Source organism: Prionailurus viverrinus, chromosome D4 (genome assembly GCF_022837055.1).
Source record: "Prionailurus viverrinus isolate Anna chromosome D4, UM_Priviv_1.0, whole genome shotgun sequence".
NCBI classification, from domain to species: Eukaryota; Metazoa; Chordata; class Mammalia; order Carnivora; family Felidae; genus Prionailurus; species Prionailurus viverrinus.
Window position 1 is genome coordinate 7,142,813 of NC_062573.1, and position 14,488 is coordinate 7,157,300.

A 14,488-nucleotide genomic window follows, 5' to 3' on the forward strand; every position below is an offset into this window, starting at 1 on the left:
GATGAACGTGCCTGTTTGGGGGATTTCACACAAATTGCATCGTATAACCCGCGGCCTTTTGCGTCTGGCTTTTTTCACTTCGCATTTCACCAGGTTCATCCAGGTGGCGACACGAACCAGGATTTCCCTCCTTTTGATGCTGAATAATATTCCACTGCGAGGATGTATCACATTTTGCCTGTCCGTTCATCGGTCGATGGACACTTGGGCTGTTTCCACTTCTTCACGATTATAAATGGTAATGCTGGGAACATCCCTGTACACATTTTTGTCTGCATACCTGTTTTCAATTCTTTGGGGTCCAGCAACACTTTCTGAACAGTTTGGGTCCCCCACCCCCCGCCATTGATCTGTAGCTCCACCTGTCAGACACTGCGTTTCCATACAGGGGGGTCTCTGGCTAGGCTACTTATTTCGTTCCATCGGTCCGATAATCCACCCCCATACCAGCGTCCGTTGTCAGAGCTTCATGGTACATTGTGATATCTGGTCGAGCAAGTGCTCAACTCCTCCCTCCCTGCTTTGTCAAAACCGTCTTGGTTTAAACCTGGCCCTTGGCCTGGGGAGCAGCTCGTCAAGTTCCACGAAAACTCTGTCGAGCTTTGTTGTGGATCGAGAGGTTGGTTTGAAGAGAATAAATCGCCATTTACAATGATGAAGCTTCCCAGCACACACATGGGTCCTTTTCTTCCCACCTCAGGACTTTTGCACGTGACTGTTTGGGTCCCTCTCCCCCAACCCTTCACTTAGCAAACTCCTCCTCCCCCCAGTCTCAAGGTCCTCTATATCTGTATTTCCCCCTCAGAGCCCAGATCATTTGCCCGGAAATCATTAACTGGGCATGTCATTGTCTGGGCTGTTGACTCCCCCAGCCTTGTTTGCTTGGTGTCCTTCCACTTGAAGAGGAGGGGCTGACACGTAGTAGGGTTCTGATAAATATTTGTTACAAGAAAGAAGGAGGTAAAGAGAAGAGGGTCTTGGGGCCCCGGAGCACTCTGGCCATATGTGGAGAGATGGTGAACAAAGTCACATCACTTGTCTGTGCCTCTGCTTTCTTCCCTGGAAAATGGGGATGTGATCAGGGTGTGCTGAAAATTATGTGGGCTCAGGTACAGGTGGAGCACTTGGAGCCAACCCTGGCAAGTGATCGGAGCTGGTGCCTCCCTGACCCACCCTTCCTCTCCATGAACTTTCAGCCTCACACTCTTGTGATGTGGCAGCAGGCTCCACAGCCCCATCACCAACAATTATCTACTTTTGACTTTACCTTCCCCGTGAACTAGTCATCTTATCTCATTTTGCATATAAGGCAAATGAATCTCAGAAGGGAAGAATGACTAATCCTTAAACCTAGAACTCCTGACCCCCAGACAAAGTGAGTATGGTCTTTAAGGTGTTTTCCGGCTCAGATGTTCCGTCAGCAAGACTGAAGTTAAATTTTGAGCACCACATGGATCCTCTCAAAGCAAAACAAGAAAACTTCCAGACCCACAGTGTGGAATTAAGTTATATTTATCGTATTGTTGCTGAAATATGTATAAACCTAAAATTAAGCACGAACTCCTCATGCTCACAGCTCTATAAACCAACCATAAAGCCCACACAAATCTTCTAAGAAAACAGAAACACAACCACGAAAGCAAGAAAATCCAAATTAAATTAATAGGGCTGAAGATGCGTTGCTGAAATCAGACATGGGACACCAGGTGTAACAGTAGCAGAGTAATGTTTTCACATGTTTTATGTTTCCGGTGTCCTCATCTTTTGATTTTGATCACGGTGAACCACCACTTGGGCCACTGTCAGAGTTACTGTCATCGTTTTCTTAAAACATACACACACACACAAAACTCGTTTATAATCCAGTTTGATGGGCGAGCAATTTAAACAATGCATTCTCAAATGCAATAACGAAAAATGGGACATAATGGCCTGAGTATAACATCGCTCATTGTATGTTTACGGTGATACTCACTACGCTACTGATGAGTGACTGACTACAAGTTCACCAAAGACAATAATGGCCCCGTTTATACTCTAGCAAAGGACCCATTGTGGTCATTGCCATGGGGCTCCTCATTCCTGAGCTGCTGTGTGGGGCTGATGATTCAGTTCTCCCACCGCTTTACTCCACTGGACCCATCAGGAAACTTCATTCTCCCGAGCTCCAAGGCGTCACCTGGCCCACTTCGTGGCCTCTGTGCATGCTTCAAGTATTCAATCAGTCCTCTGTTCCTTTCTCATCGGAATGAAACGATTAAAATTATACATCACACTCCTGTTTTGTGCCGCTTTCGTCAAAGTATAGTTCCAATGCATTAAAATACTTAGGCTAATTTCTCAGTCTCTCAAGTTGACGTTCAATGACAAATGACCCTGGAAAAAGGAAGTTTTGAGTTTCCACCGGCAAAATACCCGGCCGTGAGCCCGAGTGTGGAAGTAAGATGCCTGTTGTCCGTTATCAGCGCAGGGCAAGGGCCGCCGGATGTGCCTACATCAACTCACCAGAAGTGAATCGCCGTCATGCTGGGCGCAGAACTCTCAAGTACATTTTGGGGGGGTTCTCTTTTAAATAATTCCAGTGGAGAAGCCCAGGGGGTGTGTAGGGAAACTCGGGCTCAAGTCTGCGAACACGCGCGGGCAGGACCCGCGCTGGGTGCCCAGTGACCAGCCCCCACTTCCGGAGCTTTGGACTTGGGGGGACCCCGGCAGGGCGGCTCAGGCTCCGGCCCGCCCGCCTGTCGCTGTCTCCATCTGCACTCTTCCTTCCCCAGGAAACAAATGGTGGATCAGACCTCCCAGGCTCTCCGCCTCCCCAGTGTCTGGCGGCGCGCCAGGGCCCCGAGGCCCCTCCCTGCACCACCGGGTGACAGACCCCACCCCACCCTCCAAAGCTCCGGGTCCCCCCACCCCACCCCACCCCACCCCACCCCCACCCCCACCCCCACCACGTGCAGCCCGAGAAGGCAGAGGCCCAGCCGCCCTCACCAGGGATTTTCTTTTCTTTTTTTGCTGGTTGCAGGCTTTTTTCTGCCTGAGTGAAAATGAAACAGACACCCCCTCCGCCTCCCCGCCGGCAGACACACGCACCCGCACTCACGCACTCGCGCGGCCGGCCTCCCGGCCGCCAGTGTCCGGGGCGGGCCCGGCTCTGCACACACAGCCGCGGGCGGCGCAGAGCGGGGAGCGCCGCCGCTGTCTGTCGAGCGCTCGCCGGCTCCCGCGCGCCCCTGCCCGCCGCCCGCCGCCCGGGAGCAGCGCCCCGCGGCCGGCCCGGCCCGGAGCGCAGGCTGCACACCCCGCCCCGGCGCGCCCCGCGGGGCTCGGGCAGAGGCGGCGCGGCCACCGTGCGGGCCGCCGAGGGCGCCGCCGGGCCGGGGGCCGAGGCGCGGTCCGGCCCCGAGTGCGCCCAGGCTCTGCGGATCAGGTGGGTCCCGCGGGGCGCCGCCCGAGCCCCGGGAGCTGGGAGCTGGGCCCGGCCCGGGGGCTGCGGGCGTGGCTTGGGGGGCGGCGGGGAAGAGGATCGGGGCCACCGCTCCGGCCCTGCCCTGTTTCTGCCCTGCCTGTGTCCCCGCTTTTGTTCTTGTCGCTCTCTCTCTGCCCCGGTCCCTGTCCCCATCCTGTCCCTGTCGCTGCCTCTGCCCAGCCTGCAGACTCGCCGGAGGGGCGGCGGGCCGAGGTCTCCCCACGGGGCCGACGGGGTGCGGGCGGGAGAGAGGAGCCCCGGGGGGTACGCGGTGGGACCCCCGCCCCTGGGGGAATCTCGAAAGGAGTGAGGGGTCTGTCCGTGGGGCAGGACAGAGGGAGGGCTCTCGCCCTGGACTACTTGGGAAGAGGATGCCCCTGAGAAGGGGGAGCCTGAGAAGGTGACGAGAGGGGGCGCCGGAGCCCCTGAAAGCTGGGGCACGGAGGAGGAGTGGTCCGAGAGCGCGAACCCAGCCAAACTCGGCACAGCGAAAGTTTCAAACATTTGTAACTTTGGCAGCAAAAGGGCCTGCTGCACTGGGGTGAAGGGAGGAGACAGGGTCCCTTCAACTTTACAAACAGCCCCGTTCCTGCTCGAAAGGGACACCACCCCGCCGTTGAAAATGGCAGAAAAACAGCTAAACAGAATGATTGCACAAACTCTTGAAAGGCATCCAAAAAACAGTAAAGTGGAAAAAATTGTTAGCGCTGGAGGAGAGAAAGCAGAGCGACTTGAGATTTCCCAATCTTCCCGCTGGCCTGGCCGGGCCGGGGAGGAGGAGGAAGGCGAGGAGGGTGTCAGCGCCTCTCCTCCTCCCCACCCCCCCATCCCCTCCCCCGCCGCCCCTGCACCTCTCCCATCCCGCCCCCGGAAGGAACCGGGACCAGGCGGCTGCTTCTGTGGCTTTGTTCGCCCTTTGCACTCCTTCTGGATCTGGCGCAGGCCTCGTTGCCTTCTTCATTTACCTGGAAATAGGTATGTCTCAGGAGGCAGGAGATGCCGGGGACCCCAGGCCTCACTGCTTCTTAGCTGGGAGACGCTATCCCGGGGAAGCCTGTTAATGCAACTATGAAATGGGGGTGCTGCTCTGAGTAAGAAAATGCCAGCGTGTGTGTCCTGCGGTGGGGACATGGTTATTCTGTTGCACTTCTGTGCCTCTTTGGCTGCACTAAGCAAGCACTTTCTCCCTGGTTCTGAGTTATTGCTGGGTGTACCGTGTCTCTCCTACCAGATGGCAGGGGAGGGGGGGGGGCAGGTGCAGATCTCAATTGTTGTTAGAAGTGGCAGGTATTCAATGACTTAATAAAACAGAGCTGGGAATGCCCCTGGGGTTTACCTTGGTCCAGGAGGTTGCAGACTATGCTCCTGGGAGTCTTGAGATCCTGGCTCTGGAGCCACCGTAGTGGGGGAGGGGGGCCTACAGGGCAGGGCTCTGACCCCTCCTTCCTTCTTTCAGACCGAACAAGCTCCCTCCTGCCTTTATCTCTCCTATGTATATTGGGAAACCCCAGGGGCTGTTTTTGTTATCAGATTCCTCAGATCCAGTCTGCTTTGGAGAAACTGAGTCAAGAGGTATGCAAAGTGGTTTGTGTAAGATTCTCTGGTGGCCAAGCCTTGCCAGGAAGCCTGTCTCCTGAGTCATGGGCCACGAGCACCTTTCCCTTGGCCATGGTGGCTCCCAGCAGCCATTTCTCCAGCTGTTAGCACCAGCTCACCTGGATCCTAATTCCAAGGCCTCTGGTTCACCTTCTTACCCTTCTGGGAGAAGAAGCCATGAATCACATCCTCTGAGATGTTTTCGGACTTCGGTGGGACCTTTAGATGTGAGTCGAACTAACAGTTTGTTCATAGGCTAAGATCAAAAAGAATTAGGTTCCCCAGGAGCTAGTCAGCACACTGCCCTTATCATAGCCCAATACAACAGGGTGGGGGATCTTGTTACCTCATTTTATTGTAAAGGAAATGAAGTTCAGAGAGGCCAAGTAACTCACCCACGGGTGCTCAGCTTCTAACTCAAGGCTGGGATTTGAATGCAGCCCTGTCTGACTCTAAGGCTTGTGCTCTTTATATTACATCATCTCTCCTGATGGTTAGAAAACAGCTAATGGACAGACATCATTAAGACGGGAGCAAGAGTGAGTGAGAATAGCTGAAAGGGGACAGCATTAAGCGGGAGACTGGGCATTCATATAGGGACATTCACACTATAAATATAATTGTATTTGAAATGAGTGTGTTTTCTGCCCCGTACGTTCTTTTTATTTTAGTGTTTTTTGGTAGATCCTTACAAATTATTTTTCTAATTTTTAATTAAAGTATCATCTAGATACAATAGTATCCACAAATCTTCAGTCTTCAGTTCAAACATGTTTTGACAGCTGTTCACACCTATGCAGCCACCACCCAAAGTGACAGGTAAATATTTGCAACATCCTGGAAAGTTTCCATTTCCAACTAATTTTCCTTCTGTCCCTCCCGGACAACCATTTCCTGATTTTATTACCATTGATTAATTTTGCCTGCTCTTGTACTTCGTGTAAATAGAATCATACTGTCTATCTCTGGTTTATTTCACTTGACACCGTGGTTTCCAAATTCACCTGTGTTGCTGCATATATGAGTAGTCTGTTCCTTTTGATTGCTTGAGTGGTAGTTTATTCTGTTGGATGGGTATACCACGGTTTGCTTATTTATTCCCTTATTGAGGAACGCGTTGGGTTATTTCCAGCTTGAGCTCTTATTTCTTGTAGAATTCTTTTGTGGACATTGGTTTTCATGTAGGACTGAAATCCGTGGGTCATAAGGCATACCATTTTACCTTCCCACAGCAACGTCAGGCTCTTGCAATTATTCCACCTGCTTGATGATATTCGGTGTTGATTTTATTTTAGTCGTTTTGATTTTAGCCATTTTAGTGGCAGGGTGATGGTATCTTATACCTTCTATTTTTATGATGGAATTTTAAGGGCTGTTGGAGAAGACAGCACGAACAGGGGGCAGAACATAAAATAAGATGGTGGTGTGGAGGCCACTAGAAGCCCTGCCTCCGGAGGGAAGGAACCTAATGGAATGGTTGGAATTGTGACATTAGGAATAGGAAATTCTGGGCTTAGGAGAGCTCTCTGGGTATCACCTGCAATTTAAGACCTGGTACTTTTACTCTATAAACTAAGCAAGTTTGTCCACGCTTATGGCTTTTTTAAAAAATTGTTTTTAAAGTCTATTTATTTATTTTGAGGAGGGGGAGGGGCAGAGAGAGAGGGAGAGAGAAAGAATCCCAAGCAGGCTCTGTGCTGGCAATGGGGGCTCGAACTCATGAACTGTGAGATCATGATCTGACCTGGAAAGCAAGAGCCAGACACTTAACTGACTGAGCCACCCAGGTGCCCCCATGCCAATGACTTTAAATGCTACCTCCAGAGCAGTCATCTTTATCTCCAGTTCACATCTCTGTTTTGGGTCCCCGATTCACATGTTCCACTGCCCGCTGGGCATCTCTTCTTGGATGTCTCAAAGATGCTACAAACTTGGCAAGGCCGGACACAACTCATTATCTCGTATTGGCTTTCTGTCATGGGTCACTGGATGAATGATGGCACCACTAGCTGAGAGAATACATAACGAGGAACATTTGGGTCAAGGGCAGAGATAATGTATTTGGTTCCACGCTAAATGGTGTGGAGCAGCCTGGGAAGATAAGGGCAGGAAGATGCACTGGGCAGTTAGGAGATTACTGAAATCTGCTGGGAGTAATTTTGGGGGGATGGAGGACAGACAAGTTAGATTGCTGAGATAGGAGAGAGAAAGAAGTGGAGATGGTGAGTACAGGCAATACTTTCAAGAAATTTGTGTGAAAAGGCCAGAGGGAGACTGAGCTACAGTTGTGGGAAGGTGAAGGTGAAGGGAAGGATTTTAGGACGGAAAAGACAAGGGAGATACAGGCCAGGGGAAGGACTCAGTCTAAGAGAGGTAAGAGATGGCCAATAGGGCAAAATTCCAGAGGAGCAGAAGGATGGATGTCTCCACCTCTGTGACTGGGTGTGAGTGAATGAAGGTTCCAATGTGTATCAACTACAGAATTCTCTGTTGAACTTCCATGTGCACAACTCTTAATCATGACGTGGAAAGTTCTTCACCATCTGCTCCCTTTGTGTCTCATATAGTGTGCATCACATGATACTATCATAGAGTATCACTATATGAGACATGCTATAGTATGTCTCATGGAGGGTGTATCAGCTAGCTTTTGCTGCAGCTATGCTGCATAACAAACAATCCCCAATCTTAACTTCTGACCACAAAAGTTTATTGTTCACCTTACATGACGGCTGGAGAGCCATTGTGATACATGGTTTTGTGGCTGTGCTGCAGGTGCCAGCCAGCCAGAAGATCTGCCCATGTGTCTTCTCATTGCAGGACATAGGCTGAAGGAGCTGCTTCTATCTGGTATATGTCATGTTCATGGTTAGAGTTGGAGGAAGAAGGAAATGATGTAATGCCTCTTAAAGCCTTTACTCTAAACTGGCACACTGTCACTTCTACCCACATGCTGCTGGTCAAAGCCAGCAATATGTCCATGCCCAGAGGCAATGGGACAGATGTGTATACAGGCACATTTTGTTTTATTGTGCTTTGCAGACATTGCATTTTTTTTTTTTTTTTACAAGTTGAAGGTTTGTGGCAACCCTGGGTCCAGAAAGTCTAGGTGCGCCATTTACGGCAACAGCATTTGCTCACGGCACCTTTTGGTCATTCTTGCAATTTCTTCATGATTTCAACAAACACTTTCACTATTACTGTATTTGCATTGCTGCAATCTCATGAGAGAACCTTGGCAGATGAGAAGCTGCTTCTTATGGATGAGCAAAGAAAGCGGTTCCTCGAGATAGCATCTACTGGTGAAGAGGCCGTGAAGATGGTTGAAATGACAACAAAGGATTTAGAATATCACATCAGCTTGGTTGATAGAGCAGCGGCAGGGCTTGAGAGGACCGGCTTCAATTTTAAAAGAAGTCCTAATGTGGGTAAAATGCTATCGAACAGTATCACATGCTACAGAGAAATCATTCTCGTAAGAGAGAGTCAATTGATGGAGCTCACTGCACCGGTGTCTTATTTTAAGAAATTGCCAGAGCCACCCCACCCTTCAGCAACCAACGTCAAGGCAGCCCTTGACAGCCCTGTGCCTTTGCTGTCTGGCAGAGAATGATGCTTGGGAACAGTAATCCAAATGACCACATATATTTGTTAAGAACTCCCCGATACGAGTCTCCATTTATTCTTCTCTCTCTGAACTAATCCCCCCCCCCCCCCCCCGCCCCCTCACGGCCGACCTACTCCTTGGTACAGTTGCTCTCTCTTCAAGCATGGCGGTGTGCTTTCAAATCGCTGTATTTCTGCACACATGATCCCTCTGTCTGGGAGTCTCCCCCACCCCCGCCCACCCCCAAATCTATGATCTAGGCAGTCCTACCTCTTTGTTGTCCTTTTACTTCCGTCCCTCTGCTCCTGCTTAGTTGAGGTGCACCTGCACCCCTCTCCAGCCCAGAGAGGCTGGGCTGCTGTGACCTCCAGTACATTTTGTCCCCGCAGCCTAAGCCTTCCCAGACACCACACTGACTGGGTTTGGGATCGCTCCCAGGCTCCACTCTGCCCTCAGAGTAGGTTACATGTTCCTTTACGTGACATCCAAGATCCCGCACGAGCCGCTCTCTGAACAGCTTTCTTCCCATCACCCTATCCCTTCGACTTTCTGCTCCAGCTTCAGGGATCTCCTACAGTTCCTGACACCCTCTCCTGGCTTTATGCCCCTGGGCTTTTTCCCATGCTGCCCCCTCTGCCTGGAACCCCCTCCTCCCTTCCTCCCCAAATCCACCTGCAGACTCCTACTCATCCTTCAAGACCCAGCTCAATCATCATCCTCTCGGTGAAAGCCAGTTTCTTCATCCTGCCTCCCGTGAATTCGGCCCGTGGTCCTTTCTTCCTTTCTCTGTGAGCCGCAGGAGCCAGAGGGCACGCTGCACACGACCACCGCCCTCTTTACTGACCTGCTCCGGTGGTTAAGTGTGGCCTCCGGAGGCCCCCTGCTGAGTGTGCACCCTTAGTAGCTGTCAGGCCCGAAGCGAGACCCCTCACCTCTCTGCCTGGGCTGAACAGTCGGCTCACAGGAGCTTCATCTTGCCCCTCGGAGAGGGAGGCCAGGTGGGTTAGTTTGGGAAGTCACACTGAGAGAGTCCGGTCCGTGTACGAAAAGCAAAGGGGTCATCATTTAGTATACTCAACCCAGAATAACTTCGAAAAGGCCTTTCCGTTCGAAAAAGAGGAAGTAAAAAAATGTCGTTTAAATCTCCGGCCAGAGAGCTACTCTCCGCTCGGCTTGTCCAAACCCAGCGTGGAGGCCGCAGAGGTCGGCTGCATGCAATCAGACCCGGCGGGGGGGGGGGGGGGGGGGGGGAGCTGCCAGGACGCGGCCTCCAGCAGCCACTGTGCTCATTTTTATTGCCACATAGAGTTTCCGTGAGGGAGAGGTGGTGATGGCTGGTGGCGGGGTGGAGACCCCACGCCGTGCGCTCACGTTTCTGGGCACCGGGGAAAGCCCGCGCAGGCATTCTCCGAGGGAGCTGGGTGGTGGGCATGTGCTTCCTGTGGCTCCTCTCTAAAGCCACGCGTGCTTGGCAGATGGCAATGGCAGGAGAGAGCGCGGTGCTGCCCCTTGAGGCAGGTTCCAACTCAGGGGAGTGAGTGATCTGAGAGGGAGGAGGAGGGCCCCGGGCAGAGCATGTCTGGGAAGCCGGGGGCAGAGCGGGGTTCCCAGGAGGATGTTGGCAAGAGGGTTGAATGGCACTGAGAGGCTGGGTGGGGAGAATGAGCCCTGGAAGGAGGTCAGCTGGCTATGGGTTGACAGCAAAACCCCGGGGAAAGAGAAAAATAATTATGGAATTATTATTTAAAAAAAATTTTTTTTAACGTTTATTTATTTTTGAGACAGAGAGAGACAGAGCATGAATGGGGGAGGGGCAGAGAGAGAGGGAGACACAGAATCGGAAGCAGGCTCCAGGCTCTGAGCCATCAGCCCAGAGCCTGACGCGGGGCTCGAACTCCCGGACCGCGAGATCGTGACCTGAGCCGAAGTCGGATGCTCAACCGACTGAGCCACCCAGGCACCCCAGTTATGGAATTATTATTATTGGGGTTCTCTACGCTAGTCGGCAGTTTGAAGAGTGAGGTCGTGTTTCCATCTTGTTTGAGCATCACAAAAGCACTGTGAGGGTCAGAAAATTAGAAATAATTCCCCTGCGTTATGTGGGGGGAAACCGAAGGATGGACTTCTAATGTTTTGGCCAAAGTGTCTCAAGAATGAATGGCAGAACGAGGGCACGGAAGCCGGGTCCGGACTCCAAATATAGTATGGCCTGGAGACCCTGGCGGGGGGCAGGCAGGGAGAGCAAAGGTGGTTCCGAAAACTCAGGGATGCTGGGCCCCAGATCCATGTCTCACCCAGGCTCCTGCCGTTGCTGCTCAGACAGAAATCAACCAGAGGGTGAAAGGCAGCTTCTGGAAGAGGCTAGGTGAGGGAGGCCAGGTCTTGTGATTAGTTCTTAAGGAAAATTCTTAATTCCATCCCTGCTCTTGTCTTCAGGACCCTTGCTTTAAATGTCCACTGACGGGCAGGACACTGAAAAGAGTCTGGGCTGAAAGTGAGCTGGCCCAGCCCCATCCTGTGCTGGTGCTCCCAGCGGTCGGAGCCGCTGGGGCCTCAGTTTCCCTGTCAGCAAAATGGCCCCGAGGCCGTGATCTAGCAAACTTCTCTCTGAGCAACTCCTGCTGTTAAAACAGCAAGTCCAACCCCCCAGGAAATGAACACTCGAACTAAAAGCCAAAGGGGAGGAGGAGCTGTTGTGCCCGGAGGGAGCCCGAGGTTGTGGCTCCCATTTGCCAGATGGGACACTGGGGACCGTGGTTCTGGGAGATGCACCTGTTCCAGAGACTCATGCTTTGAAATTAGCTATTCATTCAGCATTCACTGAGCCACCAGAAATTCACCCACTCATTTACTGACACACCCAGAATACGTTGGGCAGCTGCTGTGTGCTATGCCAGAAGGTGGCAGTGAACAGAGACACAGTCCCCGCCCACGGGGACGCTGGGATTCGCTTGAGAGATAGTCGTTAAAAAAAGAAAAAAAAAAAAAAAAAAAAACGACCGCACAGCGAGAGCCATGAAGGAGAGCAGGGTGGGTGTCACAGGGGTCTGAACCTGCCGGGGGAGGAAGTCAGATAGGACTTCCTTGAGGAAGCGCCCTGTACGCTGAGCCCTGTGGGAGTTAGGGGGTAAAGAGGGAAGAGGGTTTCAGGCAGAGGGAAGAAGCTGTGAGAACCAGTCATCCTGATATCCCTCTGGCTGTTCCAGAGCCCAGACAGCCTTGGTGGCCAGGGGAGCACAGAGGAGGAAGCAAGCCCGGGACAACGGGCCAGGTGCCCAGAGGGATGACGTTGTTGGGGTTGGTAGCATCTGTGTGCAAAAGCACTCTTGCCCCCCCTCCCTTCTCAGGGAACCACGAGTCCTCAAGTGGCTGGCAGGCTGTCCCTGAGAACGACTTGCCTGGCATCTGTGGGGAAGGCAAAGAAACTGCTCAGAATCAGGGGCAGGGGTTCCTGGAAGGGGGGCACGGCTCCCTGAACGCAAGGACTGGTCTTCGTTTGCTCGGTTGACTAACTCTTTCATGGTCTACACGGTGATATTTTGCATAGCAAATTCTGTTTTCAGATGTTAGCCAGAGCTGTGCAAAGGAAGGGAAAATTAATGTTCTTATGTGCAAATTTAATTGAGAGCTTGGGAATTCGTTCCTTGGCGTGCAAGTGCTCAGTAAATGTTTGGGGCTGATGTACTGAGTAGCACGTGGACCGTGTACTGGTCAGAGATCAAGGTTGCAAGCAACAGATGGAGATTCTAGCTCGCTGCGGCAGAAAAGGCACGCGTTGGAAGGATTTCTTTTATTGCTCACAGTATCCCTGGGAAGGCTAGAAAACCAAGCTGGCAAGAATCAGTAGAAGTTGGGCCGTAGATAACACAGAGTCTTGTATGGCAATTAATTCTAATGTTTTAAAATGTTTATTCATTTCTGTGAGACAGAGAGACGGAGCACGAGCGAGGGAGGGGCAGAGAGAGAGGGAGACACAGAATCCGAAGCAGGCTCCAGGCTCCGAGCTGTCAGCACAGAGCCCGACGCGGGGCTCGAACTCACAGACCGTGAGATCATGACCTGAGCCGAAGTCGGACGCCCGACCGACTGAGCCACCCAGGCACTCTGCATAGCAGCTAGTTCTAACTCTCGCTGCCCCTGAGGCCGCTGTAACATTTCATGGGCGTCCGAACCTTCGTGCCATTTCTTTAGGATGTAACACCACTAACTGGTCAGGCCTAGGTGACTCACCTGCATTCCAGGTGCATATGGACACATGGGAAAGTGTCTGACCTGTTCTGCTCTGGTGGCAGGAGGGGATTCCTGATGCTAAGCTGCGAAGCTGCAGAATTCGCCAAAGCCACGAGAGTTGGGGCCCCCTTAGGGCCATAGAGTCCTGCAGGTCTAAGGAGAGTCACACAGCTGTAACTGCGGGCAGGAGAAGGCTTCTGGGGAACTCTCGGAAGGGCAGCCCGGCCTTGGTCAAGTTATTGAACCTCCGGACCTCAACGTTCCCAGGTGTAAGATGGGTTGGTGTGGATTTCAGAGACAAATGTGTCTCGTGACATGATGCTATTAAATGGCAGCTACCCTTATCATTATTATCAGTAGAAGTCTAGTATCTTCACTCAGCTGTTATCAGAACAGTTATGTATTTAAAGGAAGGAAACCTAACATGAAAATCCAGAAGTAAGACACACACTTCTACAGATTCTCTGCAGGAGTTCCTTTAAATTTTTACCTTCTGGGGCAGCTGGGTGGCTCAGTCGGGTAAGCATCCCACCCTTGATTTTGGCTCAGGTCGGGGCCTTACGGCTTGTGAGATCGAGCCCCGTCTCGGGTTCTCCGCTGACAGAGCGGAGCCTGCTGGGGATTCACTCTCTCTCTCTCTCTCTGCCCCTTCCTTGCTCCCACTCGTGCTCTTTCTCTCAAAATAAATAAACACTTAAAAACAAACAATCAATAAATACAAATTTTTACCTCCTCGGGACACTTACCATGGGACTTAATTGTATCAAAACCAAATAAACAAATGAACGAATGAATCACCATCTTAGAGACCCTTGATGGATATCGTTGACCAGAGCCGCGGTTTTGCAGAAGCAGACAGATCCGTTTACAGATCCCAGTCGTGCTTCCTCACTGTGGCAACCTTAAAAAGGGAAGAGAAAGTTCAGGCCATGTGACTGGAAGCTCCCCGCACCCCCCGCCCCCACAACCCCAGGGGGAGTTGGGGCTACACCGCACACCCTCTGGCCGGAAGAACACAGACTCCCACGAACACAGAAGGCCCGGATTAGATCCAGACAGTGTGACTAGCTCCCGGAGAATTGAAAGCCCTGCTATGTGGTGTTTGCCAGTCTCCACAGTGTAAATATTTATACCATGACCACGTTCAAGCCGCCACTTGAGGGAGCCTACTTTTCTATAGCATTTTCCGCTATGTCTCAACACAATTGGTGCACATAACCTCAGGAGTATACCATGGAATGAAACAATTAGGAGGTGATGGGTTTTGATGGATACTTTCGTTCTTAATAAGACTCATTTAATTATAAGCTTATATAATTGAATTTTTAATGACGGCTGTATCTAACGGCTCACTTGCCAAATTCCTAAAAATTGAACGGTTGGCCCTTGCAAGCCAACGTGAGCCAGCTACAGCACACTACTGGCTTGGGAGGTCCCTGGGGACCCCAGAGAGAGGCCCACGCAAGGAGGATCCCCAGACAGCAGCTCCCTCACCCCCGAGTCAGTCTCCAACATGTCGACATCTTTTATTTGCTTTATAACCCTTTCCACCGCCGAGTTTGTATTATATTAATATATTAATTAATTTT

The 14,488-nt window shown here is 51.7% G+C and overlaps 1 protein-coding gene across 3 annotated transcripts in view; it reads left to right on the plus strand.

Moving 5' to 3' along the window:
* Nucleotides 1–3,306: 3,306 nt before the first annotated feature.
* GGTA1 (glycoprotein alpha-galactosyltransferase 1 (inactive)) overlaps nt 3,307–14,488 on the plus strand; it is a 57,523-nt gene continuing 46,341 nt past the window's right edge. Inside the window, exon 1 of one of the 3 annotated variants that reach the window (XM_047830056.1) lies at nt 3,307–3,427. The gene's annotated coding sequence lies outside the window, so the exon portion shown is untranslated. Of the gene's footprint in view, nt 3,428–4,307; nt 4,442–14,488 lie in introns of those variants that run through there. The other 2 variants (XM_047830053.1, XM_047830054.1) reach the window with 2 other exon arrangements.